Raw genomic sequence first — 17,937 nt, 5'->3', positions numbered from 1 at the left:
TAGTTTCTCTTATCAGTAGATAGTTATTTTCCCTTTTCACTCAGACGGTTAATTTTCGACATAACAGAATATTATCAAAATGCCAATACATTAACACGTAAATAAATAAAAATAGTTCTTTTACTGCCCGCGTTTAGGCACAGAACGCCGCTTCATTTCACGTTTGAACACCGCGCCACTCGAGAGTTGTGTCCGGGCTTTGAAAACTGAAACCATAAAAGACGGTTGTTCATTCTAAAAATAACCCGGTAACCATGGTAACGGCGCACCACACAGCGCCTCGCGCGCGCTTTTACTGCACTTTTACACTTGTTCCTCAGCAAGGCGGGACTGCGGACTGCTGGTCGCTGCAACAGGCAGTCTTCAGGACTGCTACATGTACCGGGCTGCAGGGGGTAGCAGCAGGGCGACTTACGGCCCGATGGTGAGTGGCTCGAGGCAATCAGGGGCACTGCTGACACGAGGGACACTGCACAGCACAAGGGTCGTTCTGCAGGCTCGTCACATCACAGCACGGCGTCCCAGCTGCAGCAGATGAAGACGGGCAACTCCCACCACACGACTACATGGCGGTCGTCGGGCCGTGCTGTGGGCGAGACTCGCCACGTCATCGCTCAACCGGACAACGCAACCTCACCAGACTCACCAGGTACTCTCTCCTTGGTCTCACTTTAGTTCTCGTGCCATCAACACATGTGCTGACTCTGTCACTACTAGCGTGAACTCAAGTGTGCCGTAACTCTCTTCGTAGCCACAGGCAATGTTTAGCAATTCTTCATATCTTGCCGTACATACACACACACATGCTAACTTTCATAATTGAGAAAAGCCATTTAAATAAATCCTTACATCTAAATTAATTTTGCAGTATATATCAATTTCTATAATAATATATTTTAGTTTAGTAACTAACAGGGTTATTGTTAACATTTAAATTTTTTTAAACACAATACCAGTTGCTCAACAAGGCCAGACGTACATGCCTTCTATATATTATAGAGATAATAATATATATTAACTTAAACTATTTTTTTCTCCCCTGAGGGTATTAGAATGTAATATGCTCAGCTAAACACTAGATTTATTATACCTTCTTGGCCAATGGCCACTCTGAGTCCTTTTGCCTTGGATTTTTTTGTTAGGTTTTGAGAGCAAACACTGTTTGACGATATTTTTCTATACTAGGTACAATGCTACTGTAACATGCCAAACCACAGCGCTACCCTGTAGTGACAACTTTCTCGGATCGCAGACTGTATCAGCCTTAACACATATTCTTTTCAGGTTACACAAAGTGTCCTGTGTAACAATTATAACTTATTACAGTGATTAAGCTCAACAATAGGATTGCACATAATTTGATATTACTGTTGCTAATATTTACATTAATTTACAGTAACATAGGTAGTAACATATTACATAATTACAATAGCTTTCTACATAACTTTTATGCAATTACTTGTTTACAGTTTTTATTTTGTAAAAGAAGACACACATTTAATTTAAGTGCTTATCTTTGTTGTATTTTATGAGTGGCCTTGTCTATGCATTACATTTCATTAATATGTAAATAAATAAAGATAGTTCTTTTTGTGCCAGAATTTAAAGATGGAATCATTTCCAGTAAGACCATGGTTAACAATGGGAATAATAACATCAAGTTAAAAGCTAAAAAATATACTTTTTCTAAATAAAACATATTGTCAGAACACCAAATTTCTGCAGTATAATAATAACTATAAAAAGATACATAGGAGTATCATAAGTCTGGCTAAGAGTATGTAATTACAAAACAGGATAACTCATTGTTACAATGAAATGAAATCCACATGGAAAATAATCAATGCTGAAGTAAGTAGGAAGACTAAAATTAAAAAAAATAATACATTATATAATAAAACGAAATGTAAAAAAGGTGGAAATAAATGGTATAGTAATTAATGACAGTGATAAGATTGCTTCAGAATTTAAATTTACTAACTTTGCTGATGCATTAAATGCAAAAAATAACTGTTAATTAGCAGAAAAATAAAAAAGATATTTAAATTCTGAAAGAAAACAGCTCCTGTAACATTAAATCAATTTACATCATTAAAGGAACATTAAAAATTTCAAAAACCCAAATTTGTCAGATGACTATGGCATATCTTACAAAATAATAAAAGTTGCTGGACATCACATTGCTAAGCCATTATCAAATAGAATTAATAAAGTTTCTTAGGAAGGTGTTCCACCCGATTGCTTGAAAAAAATCAATAATTACTACATGTCTATAAAAGAGAAAATACAATAGATGTAGCAAACTATAGGCCCATTAGCTTACTACAAATTATTGACAAAAATTTTGAAAAAGTTCTTTACAACCGACTATTATTATTCTTCAGAGCCTGTAAAATACTCAACAGACAACAATATGGCTTTAAAATACATAAATCAACAATAAATTATGTATACATAATTTTACTATTAAATTTTCGGGCATTTTGGACTGTGGTTATTAGGCACTAGGCATTTTTTGTGATTTGTCTAAAGCTTTTGATCTCGTTAATCACAAAATTTTGCACAATTCTCATTTGTTCTCAAACACAATAAATGATTAAGCATCGTCTTAACAGTTTTATGCAATGGAGTGTACAGACGCAATAGGACTTACTTCGTTCTGGAACACAGTAGTATTCAATTATGAACACTAATTCACAACTATTTGAAATATGCCTAGGAAAACTAAATAGTATATATTACTTACTAACGGTTAGAACTGAACGGATACTAAACTGTAGTACTTAAAAATAGCCTGATTTTTACAAGACGGAAGAGCTATACCGTTTCATTATTTTTTACACCACAAGCCAAAAATTCCATAAAAATTGTTTAAAATTTAGCTTCATTCAGCAAGTTAGGCTGTGATTGGCTGAACTTGCCTTAAGGATGCTTAATTCACCTATCACTTAACACACAATACATATATTATAGGTAACGTAACAATGGGTACTTAATAACATTTTATGAAATAAAGCTTTTATTTTATTTTTTATTTTATAACATAAATACAGTTTAGCAATAGACTCTAGAGGGGAGACAGAACTTTATTCTAAAAATAACCCGGTAACCATAGTTACGGGGCACAACACCGCGCCTTGCGCGCACTTTTATTGCACTTTTTCACTTGTTCCTCAGCGACGCGGGACTGCGGACTGCTGGTCGCTGCAACAGGCAGTCTTCAGGACTGCTACATGTACCGGGCTGCAGGGGGTAGCAGCAGGGTGACTTACAGCCCGATGGTGAGTGGCTCGAGGCAATCAGGGGCACTGCTGACACGAGGGACACTGCACAGCACAAGGGTCGTTCTGCAGGCTCGTCACATCACAGCACGGCGTCCCAGCTGCAGCAGATGAAGACGGGCAACTCCCACCACACGACTACATGGCGGTCGTCTGGCCGTGCTGTGGGCGAGACTCGCCACGTCATCGCTCAACCGGACAACGCAACCTCACGAGACTCACCAGGTACTCTCTCGTTGGTCTCCTCACTTTAGTTCTCGTGCCATCAACACATGTGCTGACTCTGTCACTACTAGCGTGAACTCAAGTGTGCCGTAACTCTCTTCCTAGCCACAGGCAACATTCTACAATTCTTCATTTCTTTCCATAGCAAATACAATACATACATACATATACACACATGCTAACTTTCATGATTGAGAAAAGCCATTTAAATTAATCCTTACATCTAAATTCATTTTGCAGTATATCAAATTCCTAATATAATATATTTTACTTTAGTAACTAACCGGGTTATTGTTAACATTAATTTTTTTTTTAACACAATACCAGTTGCTCATCAAGGCCAGACGTACATGCCTTCTATATATTATAGAGATAATAATATATATTAACTTAAACTATTTTTTTCTCCCCTGAGGGTATTAGAATGTAATATGCTCAGCTAAACACTAGATTTATTATACCTTCTTGGCCAATGGCCACTCTGAGTCCTTTTGCCTTGGATTTTTTTGTTAGTTTTTTAGAGCAAACACTGTTTGACGGTATTTTTCTATACTAGGTACAATGCTATTGTAACATGCCATACCACACTGCTACCCTGTTGTGACCACTTTCTCGGATCACAGACTGTATCAGCCTTAACACATATTCTTTTCAGGTTACACAAAGTGTCCTGTGTAACAATTATAACTCATTATAGTGATTATACTCAACAATAGCATTGCACACTATTTAATATTACTGTTGCTAATATTTACAATAATTTGCAGTACATAACATAGTAACATGATAATAACAAAGTATTCTACACAACTTTTATGCAATTACTTGTTTACAGTTTTTATTTTGTAACAGAAGAAACACATTTAATTTAACTGCTTATCTTTATTGTTGTATTTTATGAGTGGCCTTGTCTTCGCATTACATTACATTAATATGTAAATAAATAAAGATAGTTCTTTTTGTGCCAAAATTTAGAGACGGAATCATTTCCAGTAAGACCATGGTTAACAATGGGAATAATTGCATCAAGTAAAAATCTAAAAAATTTACTTTTACTAAGTAAAACACATTGTCATTACACCAATTTTTTGAAGTATAATAAGAACTAGAAAAAGATTCATAGGAGTGTCATAAGTCTGGCTAAGAGTATATAATTACCAAACAGGATAACTCATAGTTACAATAAAATGAAATCCACATGGAAAATAATCAATGCAGAAGTAAGTAGGGTGTCTAAATAAAAAAATATATAAAAAACCAAATGTAAATAATGTGGAAATAAATGGAAGGTATAGTAATTAATGACAGTGATCAGATTGCTTCAGAATTTAAATTTACTAACTCTGCTGATGCATTAAATCCCAAAAATAACAGTCAATTAGCAGTAAAATGACGAAAGATACCTATTTAAATTCTGAAACAAAACAGCTCCTGTAACATTAAATCAATTTACATCATTAAAGGAACATTAAAAATTTCAAAAACCCAAATTTGTCAGATGACTATGGCATATCTTACAAAATAATAAAAGTTGCTGGACATCACATTGCTAAGCCATTATCAAATTTAATTAATAAAGTTTCTTAGGTAGGTTTTCCACCCGATTGCTTGAAAAAAATCAAAATTACTACATATCTATAAAAGGGAAAATACAATAGATGTAGCAAACTATAGGACCATTAGCTTAATACACATTATGACAAAAATTTTGAAAAAGTTCTTTACAACAGACTATTATTTTTCTTCAGAGAAAGTAAAAATCTCAACAGACAAAAATTTGGCTTTAAAATACACAAATCAACAATTAATTATATATACATAATTTTACTATTAACGTTAAGGGCATTTTGGACTGTGGTTATTTGGCACTAGGCATTTTTTGTGATTTGTCTAAAGCTTTTGATCGGTTAATCGCAAAATTTTGCACAATTCTCATTTGTTCTCAAACACAATAAACAATTAAGCATCGTTTAACAGTCTTATGCAATGGAGTGTACAGAGGCAATAGGACCTACTGCGTTCTGGAACACTGTAGTATTCAATTATGAACACTATTTCACAATTATTTGAAATATACCTAGGAAAACTAAATAGTATATATTACTTATTAACCGATAGAACTGAACGGATAATATACTGTACTTAAATATAGCCTGATTTTTACAAGACAGAAATACTATACCGTTTCATTCATTTTTCTCACCACAAGCCAAAAAACTGCATAAAAATTGTTTAAAATTTAGCTTCATTCAGCAAGTTAGGATGTGATTGGCGGAACTGACCTTAAGGATGTTTATTCACCTATCACTTAACACAAAATACACATATTATAGGTAACGTAACAATGGGTCCTTAATAACATTTTATGTAATAAGGCTTATAGTTTATTTAAATTTTATAACATAAATACGGTTTCGCAATAGACTGTAGAGGGAAGACAGAACTTTATTCTAAATATAACCTGGTAACCATAGTAACGGGGCACCACACCGCGCCTCGTGCGCAGTTTTACCACAATTTTTCACTTGTTCCTCAGCAAGGCGGGACTGCGGACTGCTGGTCGCTACAACAGGCAGTCTTCAGGACTGCTCCCGTACCGGGCTGCAGGGGGTAGCAGCAGGGCGACTTACGGCCCGATGGTGAGTGGCTCGAGGCAATCAGGGGCACTGCTGACACGAGGGACACTGCACAGCACAAGGGTCGTTCTGCAGGCTCGTCACATCACAGCACGGCGTCCCAGCTGCAGCACATGAAGACGGGCAACTCCCACCACACGACTACATGGCGGTCGTCTGGCCGTGCTGTGGGCGAGACTCGCCACGTCATCGCTCAACCGGACAACGCAACCTCACGAGACTCACCAGGTACTCTCTCGTTGGTCTCACTTTAGTTCTCGTGCCACTCAACACATGTGCTGACTCTGTCACTACTTGCGTGAACTCAAGTGTGCTGTAACTCTCTTCGTAGCCACAGGAAACGTTTTTAGCAATTCTTCATACATTCACACACACTGACTTTCATCATTGAGATAGGACATTAAAATAAATCCTTACATCTAAATTCATTTTGCAGTATATCAAATTACTAAAATAATATATTTTACTTCAGTAACTAACCGGGTTATTGTTAACATTATTTTTTTTAAACACAATACCAGTTGCTCAACAAGGCCAGACGTACATGCCTTCTATATATTATAGAGATAATAATATCTATTAAATTAAACTATTTTTTTCTCCCCTGAGGGTATTGTAATATGCTCAGCTAAACACTAGATTTATTATACCTTCTTGGCCAATGGCCACTCTGAGTCCTTTTGCCTTGGATTTTTTTTGTTATGTTTTGAGAGCAAACACTGTTTGACGATATTTTTCTATACTAGGTACAATGCTACTGTAACATGCCAAACCACAGCGCTACCCTGTAGTGACAACTTTCTCGGATCGCAGACTGTATCAGCCTTAACACATATTCTTTTCAGGTTACACAAAGTGTCCTGTGTAACAATTATAACTTATTACAGTGATTAAGCTCAGCAATAGCATTGCACACAATTTAATATTACTGTTGCTAATATTTACGATAATTTACAGTAACCTAGTAATATGATAATTACAATAGCTTTATAAATAACTTTTATGCAATTACTTGTTTACAGTTTTTTTTATAACAGAAGACACACATTTAATTTAAGTGCTTATCTTTGTTGTATTTTATGAGTGGCCTTGTCTATGCATTACATTACGTTAATATGTAAATAAATAAAGATAGTTCTTTTTGTGCCAGAATTTTGAGACGGAATCATTTCCAGTAAGACCATGGTTAACAATGGGAATAATAACATCAAGTTAAAAGCTAAAAAATATACTTTTTCTAAATAAAACATATTGTCAGAACACCAAATTTCTGCAGTATAATAATAACTATAAAAAGATACATAGGAGTATCTTAAGTCTGGCTAAGAGTATGTAATTACAAAACAGGATAACTCATAGTTACAATGAAATGAAATCCACATGGAAAATAATCAATGCTGAAGTAAGTAGGAAGACTAAAATTAAAAAAATAATACATTATATAATAAAACGAAATGTAAAAAAGGTGGAAATAAATGGTATAGTAATTAATGACAATGATCAGATTGCTTCAGAATCTAAATTTACTAACTTTGCTGATGCATTAAATGCAAAAAATAACTGTTAATTAGCAGAAAAATAAAAAAGATATTTAAATTCTGAAACAAAACAGCTCCTGTAACATTACATCAATTTACATCATTAAAGGAACATTAAAAATTTCAAAAACCCAAATTTGTCAGATGACTATGGCATATCTTACAAAATAACAAAAGTTGCTAAGCCATTATCAAATAGAATTAATAAAGTTTCTTAGGAAGGTGTTCCACCCGATTGCTTGAAAAAAATCAATAATTACTACATGTCTATAAAAGAGAAAATACAATAGATGTAGCAAACTATAGGCCCATTAGCTTACTACACATTATTGACAAAAATTTTGAAAAAGTTCTTTACAACAGACTATTTTTATTCTTCAAAGCCTGTAAAAAACTCAACAGACAACAATATGGCTTTAAAATACATAAATCAACAATAAATTATGTATATATAATTTTACTATTAAATTTTCGGGCATTTTAGACTGTGGTTATTAGGCACTAGGCATTTTTTGTGATTTGTCTAAAGCTTTTAATCTCGCTAATCACAAAATTTTGCACAATTCTCATTTTTTCTCAAACACAATAAATGATTAAGCATCGTCTAACAGTTTTATGCAATGGAGTGTACAGACGCAATAGGACTTCCTTCGTTCTGGAATACAGTAGTATTCAATTATGAACACTAATTCACAACTATTTGAAATATGCCTAGGAAAACTAAATAGTATATATTACTTACTAACGGTTAGAACTGAACGGATACTAAACTGTAGTACTTAAATATAGCCCGATTTTTACAAGACAGAAGTGCTATACCATTTCATTCATTTTTCACAACACAAGCCAAAAATTCCATAAAAATTGTTTAAAATTTAGCTTCATTCAGCAAGTTAGGCTGTAATTGGCTGAACTGACCTTAAGGATGCTTAATTCACTATCACTTAACACAAAATACACATATTATAGGTAACGTAACAATGGGTCCTTAATAACATTTTATGTAATAAGGCAATTATTTAATTTAAAGTATATAACATAAATATGGTTTAGCAATAGACTCTAGAAGTGAGACAGAACTTTATTCTATAAATAACCCGGTAACATTAGTAACGGGGCACCACACCGCGCCTCGCACACACTTTTACCGCACTTTTTCACTTGTTCTTCAGCATGGCGGGACTGCGGACTGCTGGTCGCTGCAACAGGCAGTCTTCATGAATGCTACAAGTACCGGGCTGCAGGGGGTAGCAGCAGGGTGACTTACGGCCCGATGGTGAGTGGCTCGAGGCAATCAGGGGCACTGCTGACACGAGGGACACTGCACAGCACAAGGGTCGTTCTGCAGGCTCGTCACATCACAGCACGGCGTCCCAGCTGCAGCAGATGAAGACGGGCAACTCCCACCACACGACTACATGGCGGGCGTCTGGCCGTGCTGTGGGCGAGACTCGCCACGTCATCGCTCAACCGGACAACGCAACCTCACGAGACTCACCAGGTACTCTCTCGTTGGTCTCACTTTAGTTCTCGTGCCACTCAACACATGTGCTGACTCTGTCACTACTAGCGTGAACTCAAGTGTGCTGTAACTCTCTTCGTAGCCACAGGCAACATTCTACAATTCTTCATACATTCACACACACTAACATTCATCATTGAGATAAGCCATTAAAATAAACCCTTACATCTAAATTCATTTTTGAGAATATCACTTCTTACAATTAAAAATTTTAGTTTAGTAACTAACAAGGCTATTGTTAAAATTAAAATTTTCTTTTTCAACACAATACCAAGTGCTAATATGTCTGTTATCACAGTTTCTTTTCAGGTTACACAAAGTGTTCTGTCTAACAATGAAAACTCATTACAGTGATTAGCTCAAAAATAGCATTGCACACAATTTAATATTACTGTTGCTAATATTTATATTATTTACAGTAACCTAGTAATATGATAATTACAATAGCTTTATTCTTAAGTTTTATGCAATTACTTATGTACAGTTTTTATTTTTAACTGAAGACACACATTTAATTTTAGTGTGTGCCTTAGTTATTTTGTTATGAGTGCCCTTGGTTTTGCTGATGTCTGTGTTCATCTTATTCTTTTTTCTTCTCCTTCATTTTTTTTATTTACGAGCGCCCTTCTCGACCTCTTTATTTCATTTACTTCCTTACCGGTTGGCTGGGGGATATAATTAGTAGCATCTGCTCCTTTATTTACAGTCTCATGTTCAGTTGACACCCATTCTATCACTGACCACAGCAGACCGCCTCAGCTCTCGGCTGATCAGGTCATCGTCCTTCTCAGCGACGTGTGGTCACTACACTGTTCCGTCTCTCAGACTGTGTCATGGCGGCTAGCAGCCACTACTCGTAGCTTACCAAGCCACTCAATCAGTGGTTTGTCATGTCTCAAATAGACTGCTGTTTGCATCTACGAAGGAACAATGCACATTATGTCAAAAAAATAAAATTTCTTTCAAAGCGTAGGTACTGTTAATCTCGAATAGGTTAGACAAAAATAGGAAATTGATTAAACAAGGAATTTAGGATTTTGTACCATCATTACAATTGGTTATCAGTGAGTGTGCAATTTATTCAAAGTTTAGAGTATCTACATAATGTTTTATATACATACAAAAGTAACTACACAATTACTAACTGTGTACGTTTCCAGTAGAATCTTACTAACCATACACTTGAAGTGTTGTGTCACACATCCTAACACAATTACATCACATAGGCTTGAGAGAACATGTCAGTTTGGTGTTACAACCATTTACAGGCTAGACAGAATAGCAATACTTGCATAGACTAGATGCTAGGTTCATCAGTTGTATCTGTGTAGGTAAATGTTGCCAAACACTAAAACTTGCAAAGTGTCGGTTTCATATCAGAGTCTAAGTACTAGTTCTGCTGCTGCCCAGGGCGTCGTCTCGGCTGCTGAGTGAGGCCGTCGCCTCTTCGACATGCTCCATCGTGCAGGGAGGGGGTTAGTCTGCTCCTTCAGTATTGCTTCATCAGTAGAGCACTACCACTGGAGTGCTTCATGCTCTTGTGGAGCAGTCAGTAGTAGACTCATTGTCTGACTTGTGCCTGTCCTTGTGAAACACACTCTTGTAGGTGTTCCCAGTGTTGGAACCCCGACTCTAGCCATCCCTCTAAGCTGCTAACATCAGTTCTTAGGCTGGCCTCTAGGTTGACTAGTTTCAACTGAATAAAATCTATCTTATTGTTCAGTTCTGATTTGTATTCCAAATTGCAATGATTTATCTTATTGTTGACCTGGCTGATATCCAACATGAATTCTGAAAACACATAAGTCAAACGTTCCACAGCAACGATTGCCAAAGTGTAGAACTAGAATGTTCGCTAGTGCCTGCAGTTTTCCCATCAGTGGCTAACTTGTTCAAGGGAACATCACTGGTACAGACACATTGGAGGTACCTGGACTACAACAGGTGTCACAGTGTCACGAGATAGGAGGTTTGGGGTAGAGGGTAGAATTGGGACAAATGGTCACTCCAAACTCTAACTTATCTAGTTGGGGGAAGTAACAAGGCTGTCCATATTCCCCCTGCTCTTAGGTGAGCTCATCCCGTCAGACGAGGCTGTGATTGTGTCGCTCCCCAAGTCCCTAACCTCACTCCCTTAAGCCCCTCCATGACTATATCAGTCCTGTACCGCAGGACGAAGACCTGTGACGAAGAGTGTCGAGACATACTTCCAACAGTGAGGGACAAATATACAATACACACATAAACAAACAACAATAATACATCAGTTCCTTCATTACAACACCAGGTTTTTATTTAAATACACTTTCGTAAGCCTTCTCTTTTCTTATTACTATTGTGAACAAACTTAGTGGAGAATATGGCTTCAGTGTTTGCTCGTAATAGAAATAGGGTAAATGATTTTTATAATACACTATGAATGAGAAAATGTACAGTGGTAGATTTTTGTCTGGCTTCATAAATATATCACATGATTTAAAATTATTACAATCATTATCATATATCATTTCTGTCTCTAACATCACATAAAAAAAAAACTAAAAACTTTGGTTTTAAACACAAATACTTGTTCTTATAAAATGGCAAATGGTGACAGCGGTTTTAAAATTTAAGTCTTTAGACATCTCCAGATAGCTTATATTACTTGAGCAGCATACGGTATGTTATCTAGTTTTAATAGTAACTTCTGTATTCACATGAAAAATCATGAAAATTAAATGGGCTACATTCACTAGCAATAGTTCATGTAATTAATATATTTCCACTGGGGTTGAATTCAGAATAGTTTTGATATGCACAGTTCTTTTCTATTATGTAAAGCTGTGCTCTGGCTAGCAAATCTCAGGGTAGAGCAAATTCCATGATCGGACCATTGTGAGAAGAACTAGTGTCAAAAAATACGTTAACTTGTGTATGACAAATTAATTACTACTGGTCACTTATTATATGGGTATTCAAGAATTTTTAACTGTAAACTTTCACTTAACAACCATCTCACTGTTCTCAATTGGAATCACAATAAACAATTAAGCGTCATCTAACAGTTTTCTGCAATGGAGTAAACATAGGCAATAGGACTTACATGGATCCGGAAGACAGTAGTATTTAGTAATTATAAACACTATTTCACAATTATTTGAAATATGCTTAGGCTTACTAAATAGTAGTATAGAACACTCACTAATCGTTAGAACTAAACGGATACTATACAGGCCTTAAGTATAGGCCTAGTCTGATTTTTACAAGATTCTCTAGAAGCACTACACCGTATTATTCATTTTTCACACCAGAAGCCGAAAAAATTCCATAATTATTGTTCAAAATTTAGCTTTGTTCAGCAAGCTATGCTGTGATTGGTGCAGCTGATCTTAAGAACACTTAAGGGGCTCGCCTCGTCAGGGGTGTATGTGTGATAGTGAGGCGGGATGATAAGCGCGACGCTCGATGGTATTTCTAGCGCGGTATCGCCTCTAAGCACAAGGCTCTGAACTGGCGCGCAGCCTTCTCGTCATCAATGGATAACTGTGAAATTTGAGTGGTGACCGTATTTTTATATAACGGGGAAATGAAGATAAAGGTGTAATGCAAGTCCCTTAAGTGCTTTCAAGAATCTGTACCACTTGTTTTACACATAAAAATTACTCTGAAAACATACGTTTCAGCCATTTTAACTCTTTTAGAAATACAGTTTAAAAAACATGATCCAAAATTAAAAGTACTTTTCAGGCCTCAGCGAACTCTTAAATGCTTTTCGTAAACATACCCCACTCGGATATCGTGAGTAGTTTTGAAATGGCGTTGTTTTTCCTGAAGCTCTGCACACCGTGTGTGTGACCAGGTAGGCGGGCCCCTTAAGTCACCGATCACCCAACACACAATATACATATTATAGATATCGTAACAATGGTGACTTTATAACATTTGGTGAAATAATAGTTTTTATTTAATTTAAAGTATATAACATAAATACGGTTTAGAAATAAGTGTGGAAGCAATAGTCCCTAGAGGGGTCTTGAAAATTGAACATTTATAATCGTTCGTGAAATGCCATAGTCTCCCATATCCGTGGATAAATGTTTCCTTTTTTACTCAGATATTTAATATAAACAAAATATTATCAAAATGACAATACATTAATTCTTTAATAAATGAAAATAGTTTTTTTTGTTCCCGCATTTAGGTACTAAATTCCGCTTCACTTTTGCATTTGTTCCTCAGCAAGGCGGGACTGCGGACTGCTGGTCGCTGCAACAGGCAGTCTTCAGGACTGCTACAAGTACCGGGCTGCAGGGGGTAGCAGCAGGGTGACTTACGGCCCGATGGTGAGTGGCTCGAGGCAATCAGGGGCACTGCTGACACGAGGGACACTGCACAGCACAAGGGTCGTTCTGCAGGCTCGTCACATCACAGCACGGCGTCCCAGCTGCAGCAGATGAAGACGGGCAACTCCCACCACACGACTACATGGCGGTCGTCTGGCCGTGCTGTGGGCGAGACTCGCCACGTCATCGCTCAACCGGACAACGCAACCTCACGAGACTCACCAGGTACTCTCTCGTTGGTATCCTCACTTTAGTTCTCGTGCCATCAACACATGTGCTGACTCTGTCACTACTAGCGTGAACTCAAGTGTGCCGTAACTCTCTTCGTAGCCACAGGCAACGTACTGCAATTCTTCATACATTCACACACACTAACATCAATCATTGAGAAAGCCATTAAAATAAATCCTTACATATAAATTCATTTTTGAGAATATCACTTCTTACAATTAAAAATTTTAGTTAAGTAACTAACAGGGCTATTGTTAACATTTAAATTTTCTTTTTCAACACAATACCAAGTGCTCATATGTCTGTTATCACAGTTTCTTTTCAGGTTACACAGTGTCCTGTCTAACAATGAAAACTCATTACAGTGATTGAGCTCAACAATAGCATTGCACACAATTTAATATTACTGTTGCTAATATTTATAATTATTTACAGTAACCTAGTAATATGATAATTTCAATAGCTTTATACATAACTTTTATTCAATTACTTATTAACAGTTTATTATTTTTAACCGAAAACACATTTAATTTTAGTTTTTTTTATGAGTGTCTTTGTTGGTGTTTATGTTCATTTTATTCTTTTTTTTTCCTCTTCATTTTTTTTGTTTACGAGCGCCCTTCTCGACTTCTTTATTTCTTTTACTTCCTTACCGGCTGGCTGGGGGATATAAATAGTAGCTGCTCTTTCTTTTTTTACAGTCTCATGTTCATTTGACACCCATTCTATCATTGACCACAGCAGACCGCCTCAGCTCTCGGCTGATCAGGTCATCGTCCTTCTCAGCGACGTGTGGTCACTACACTGTTCCGTCTCTCAGACTGTGTCATGGTGGCTACAGCCACTACTCGTAGCTTACCAAGCCACTCAATCAGTGGTTTGTCATGTCTCAAATAGACTGCTGTTTGCATTACGAAGGTACAAAGCAACTTGTGTCAAAAAAATATAATCTCTTTCAAAGTGTAGGTACTATTAATCTCCAATAGGTTAGACCAAACTAGGAAAATGATTAAACTAGAAATATATAGATTTTTGTACCATCATTACGATTGGTTTTTGGTGTGTGTGAATTTCATTCAAAGTTCAGAGTATCTACATAGTCTTTAACATACATAAACCAGTAACTACACAATTACTAATTGTGTATGTTTCCAGTAGAATCTTACTAACCATACACTTGAAGTGTTGTGTCACACATCCTAACAATTGCATCACATAGGCATGAGAGAACATGTCAGTTTGGTATTACAACCATTTACAGGCTAGACAGAATAGCAATACTTGCATAGACTAGATGCTAGGTCCATCAGTTGTATCTGAGTAGGTGAATCTTGCCAAACACTAATAATTACGAAGTGTTGGTTTCATATCAGAGTCTAAGGACTAGTTTTGCTGCTGCCCAGGCGTCGTCTCGGCTGCTGAGTGAGGCCGTCGCCTCTTCGACATGCTCCATCGTGCAGGGAGGTGGTTAGTCTGCTCCTTCAGTATTGCTTCATCAGTAGAGCACTACCACTGGAGTGCTTCATGCTCTTGTGGAGCAGTCAGTAGTAGACTCGTTGTCTGACTTGTGCCTGTCCTTGTGAAACACGTTCTTGTAGGTGTTCCCAGTGTTGGAACCCCGACTCTAGCCATCCCTCTAAGCTGCTAACATCAGTTCTTAGGCTGGCCTCTAGGTTGACTAGTTCCAACTTAATGAAGTCAATCTTATTGTTCAGTTCTGATTTGAGTTCCAAATGACAATGATCTATCTTATTGTTGACCTGGCTGATATCCAACATGAATTCTGGAAACACAAGACTCAAACTTTCCACAGCAACGATTGCCAAAGTGTAGAACTAGAATGTTCGCTAGTGCCTGCAGTGCAGAGAGGTTCCGTGGCTGCCCATCAGTGGCTAAAGGCCCGTCTACAATAGCAATGTCCTAAACTGTGTCCGAAGGACACTCGTCGCTGATTGGTCCACGTGACCCTCTGACATCATGCGTCAAGTGGGCGAAGGTTCGAACCTAACTGGTCCGAAGACTTTCGTCAATTTGAACTTTTTGTCCCAACCTGTGTACTTCGGACACAGAACACTCACATTATTTGAATTTCCGGTTCCCATTTGAACACGTGGTGTTTGTTTTTTTTATTGAAGGAAATGGAAGATGTTGTAAGTCTCTTATAACTTACATAACTTTCATAAGTTCAATCTCAAACTACAAAGCATCAAAACAATAAACAAAAACATTTGGTTTGGCACATTTACTGCGCTCTGGTGACTACTTTAGAAATCAATACATTCGGACATCGGACATCGCAATTGTGGACAGGGCAGTTTTTTGTGAGACAATGTTACGTCACTCACATTCGGATAAGAACACGGACCACGCACAGGTTCGGACTATTGTAGACGGTCTCTAACTTGTTCAAGGGAACATCACTGGTACAGACACATTGGAGGTACCTGGACTACAACAGGTGTCACAGTGTCATGAGATGGGAGGCTTGTAGTAGAGGGTAGAATTGGGACAAATGGTCACTCCAAACTCTAACTTATCTAGTTGGGGGAAGTAACATGTCTGTCCATATTCCCCCTGCTCTTAGGGGAGCTCATCCCGTCAGACGAGGCTGTGATTGTGTCGCTCCCCAAGTCCCTAACCTCACTCCCTTAACCCCCTCCACGACTATATCAGTCCTGTACCACAGGCTGCAGGGTGCCGAAGAGTGTCGAGACATACTTCCAACACTAACAGATAAATATACAATACACACATTAACAAACATTAATTAGGGATGGTCGGGTACCCGAAATTTCGGGCAGTGTTTCGGGTATCAAGTATACCCGAAATTCCGGGCGGGTATTTCAGTGCCCGAAAATATCGGGCACCTTGGAAAACGGCAATACCGCACGGCGCAAGTAAACAAAGCTTCTTTTTTTTTGGAACGCGCGGCAGCTGCAGGAACATGCCACGCCGCCGCCGTCCCGGCACCAGCCGGTGAAGTGAGTGTGTGTGAGAGATAAGATAAAGAAGGTGCCCGGTCAGCAAGTGTGTTTGTGGGAGGGGGAGACAGATATAAGAGAGCGAGCCCTGTAGCAAGCGGAAGTGGTCAAGGTCAACATTTACCGTTACTCTCGCTGGCTGACTAACGATGCAGCTGGTCGCCCGCCTCTCTCTCTCACACACACACACGCGCGCGCGCGTACGCACGGCGGATGCTCACTGCTCAATAGTCACAAAGTAGTGTTCAAGGCCGGTGGATCTGCTTGCTGTGTGCGAGAAGGATTATAAGCTGACTTTAATTACACACATTGTAGTTGCGTGGCATTTACAGAAAGTGGTTGTGAATTGTTTCTATTTAATTCATGTCATTATTTTACCAAAATGGCAGTGTAGGTCAAACAATCAACAGTGACAATGAACCTTCAAGCAGCTACCCAAACACAATTTAGTTAATAAGCACTTTATTTCCAAGATTAATATGCACTCTATTTTTTAGTTTAATGTTTAACTTTCATATCAGTGCGGTATAGTAAATAAATAAAAACAGTTCAGGTTTGTCAATGCAAACTTAAGTACGACTATTTTATGTTCAAAATTTATTTCATTAACTGATTTTGATGCCCGACCGAGATTGCCCGAGCCCGAAAATTTTGGACAATTACCCGCCCGAGCCCGCCCGAAGTCAAATTTCTCTGCCCGACCATGCCTAACAATAATACTTTTTTTTATATCTTCAGCCCCTACCTTACAACACTAGATTTTTGAGTAAATACCCTTTCGTAAGCCTTCTCTTTTCTTATTACTATTGTGAACAAACTTAGTGGAGATAATGGCTTAACTGTTTGCCGTAACAGAAATAGGATTAAATGATTTTTATAAAAGTATATTCTACTATTAAAATTCTTCATTAAACAATTGTGTTGAACATACCACAAACCATTAGGTTATATTATAATACACTATGAATGAGAAAATGTACAATGGTAGATTTTTGTGTGGCTTCTTAAATATATCACTTGTATTAAAAATATTACATTCAATTTTCATTTATCAATTCTGTTCTCAACAAAACTTTAAAAAAATATGTAATAGCTAATAGGGCTGGGCTGATGCCAATCACCGATCACAGTCGGCCGATTTGAACACATCGGCATAGGTATAGATCTGCAAATTATTTACCGATAACCAAACGCCGATCAT

General features: G+C 37.5%; 1 long non-coding RNA gene across 6 annotated transcripts in view; it reads left to right on the top strand.

Annotated features, from left to right (window-relative positions):
• The first annotated feature begins 233 nt into the window (after positions 1 to 233).
• LOC134529032 (uncharacterized) overlaps positions 234 to 17,937 on the top strand; it is a 44,390-nt gene continuing 26,686 nt past the window's right edge. Inside the window, exons 1-10 of one of the 6 annotated variants that reach the window (XR_010074443.1) lie at positions 234 to 424; positions 497 to 649; positions 3,178 to 3,281; positions 3,354 to 3,506; positions 6,043 to 6,145; positions 6,218 to 6,370; positions 8,853 to 8,956; positions 9,029 to 9,181; positions 13,421 to 13,524; positions 13,597 to 13,749. This is a non-coding gene — a long non-coding RNA (uncharacterized LOC134529032). Of the gene's footprint in view, positions 425 to 449; positions 650 to 3,177; positions 3,507 to 6,042; positions 6,146 to 6,217; positions 6,371 to 8,852; positions 9,182 to 13,420; positions 13,750 to 17,937 lie in introns of those variants that run through there. The other 5 variants (XR_010074444.1, XR_010074438.1, XR_010074441.1 and 2 more) reach the window with 5 other exon arrangements.

The sequence above is a fragment of the Bacillus rossius genome, chromosome 2, assembly GCF_032445375.1.
Source record: "Bacillus rossius redtenbacheri isolate Brsri chromosome 2, Brsri_v3, whole genome shotgun sequence".
Lineage (NCBI taxonomy): Eukaryota > Metazoa > Arthropoda > Insecta > Phasmatodea > Bacillidae > Bacillus > Bacillus rossius.
Note: the sequence above shows the minus strand (reverse complement) of the source record. Positions and strands in the feature narration are given on the sequence as shown.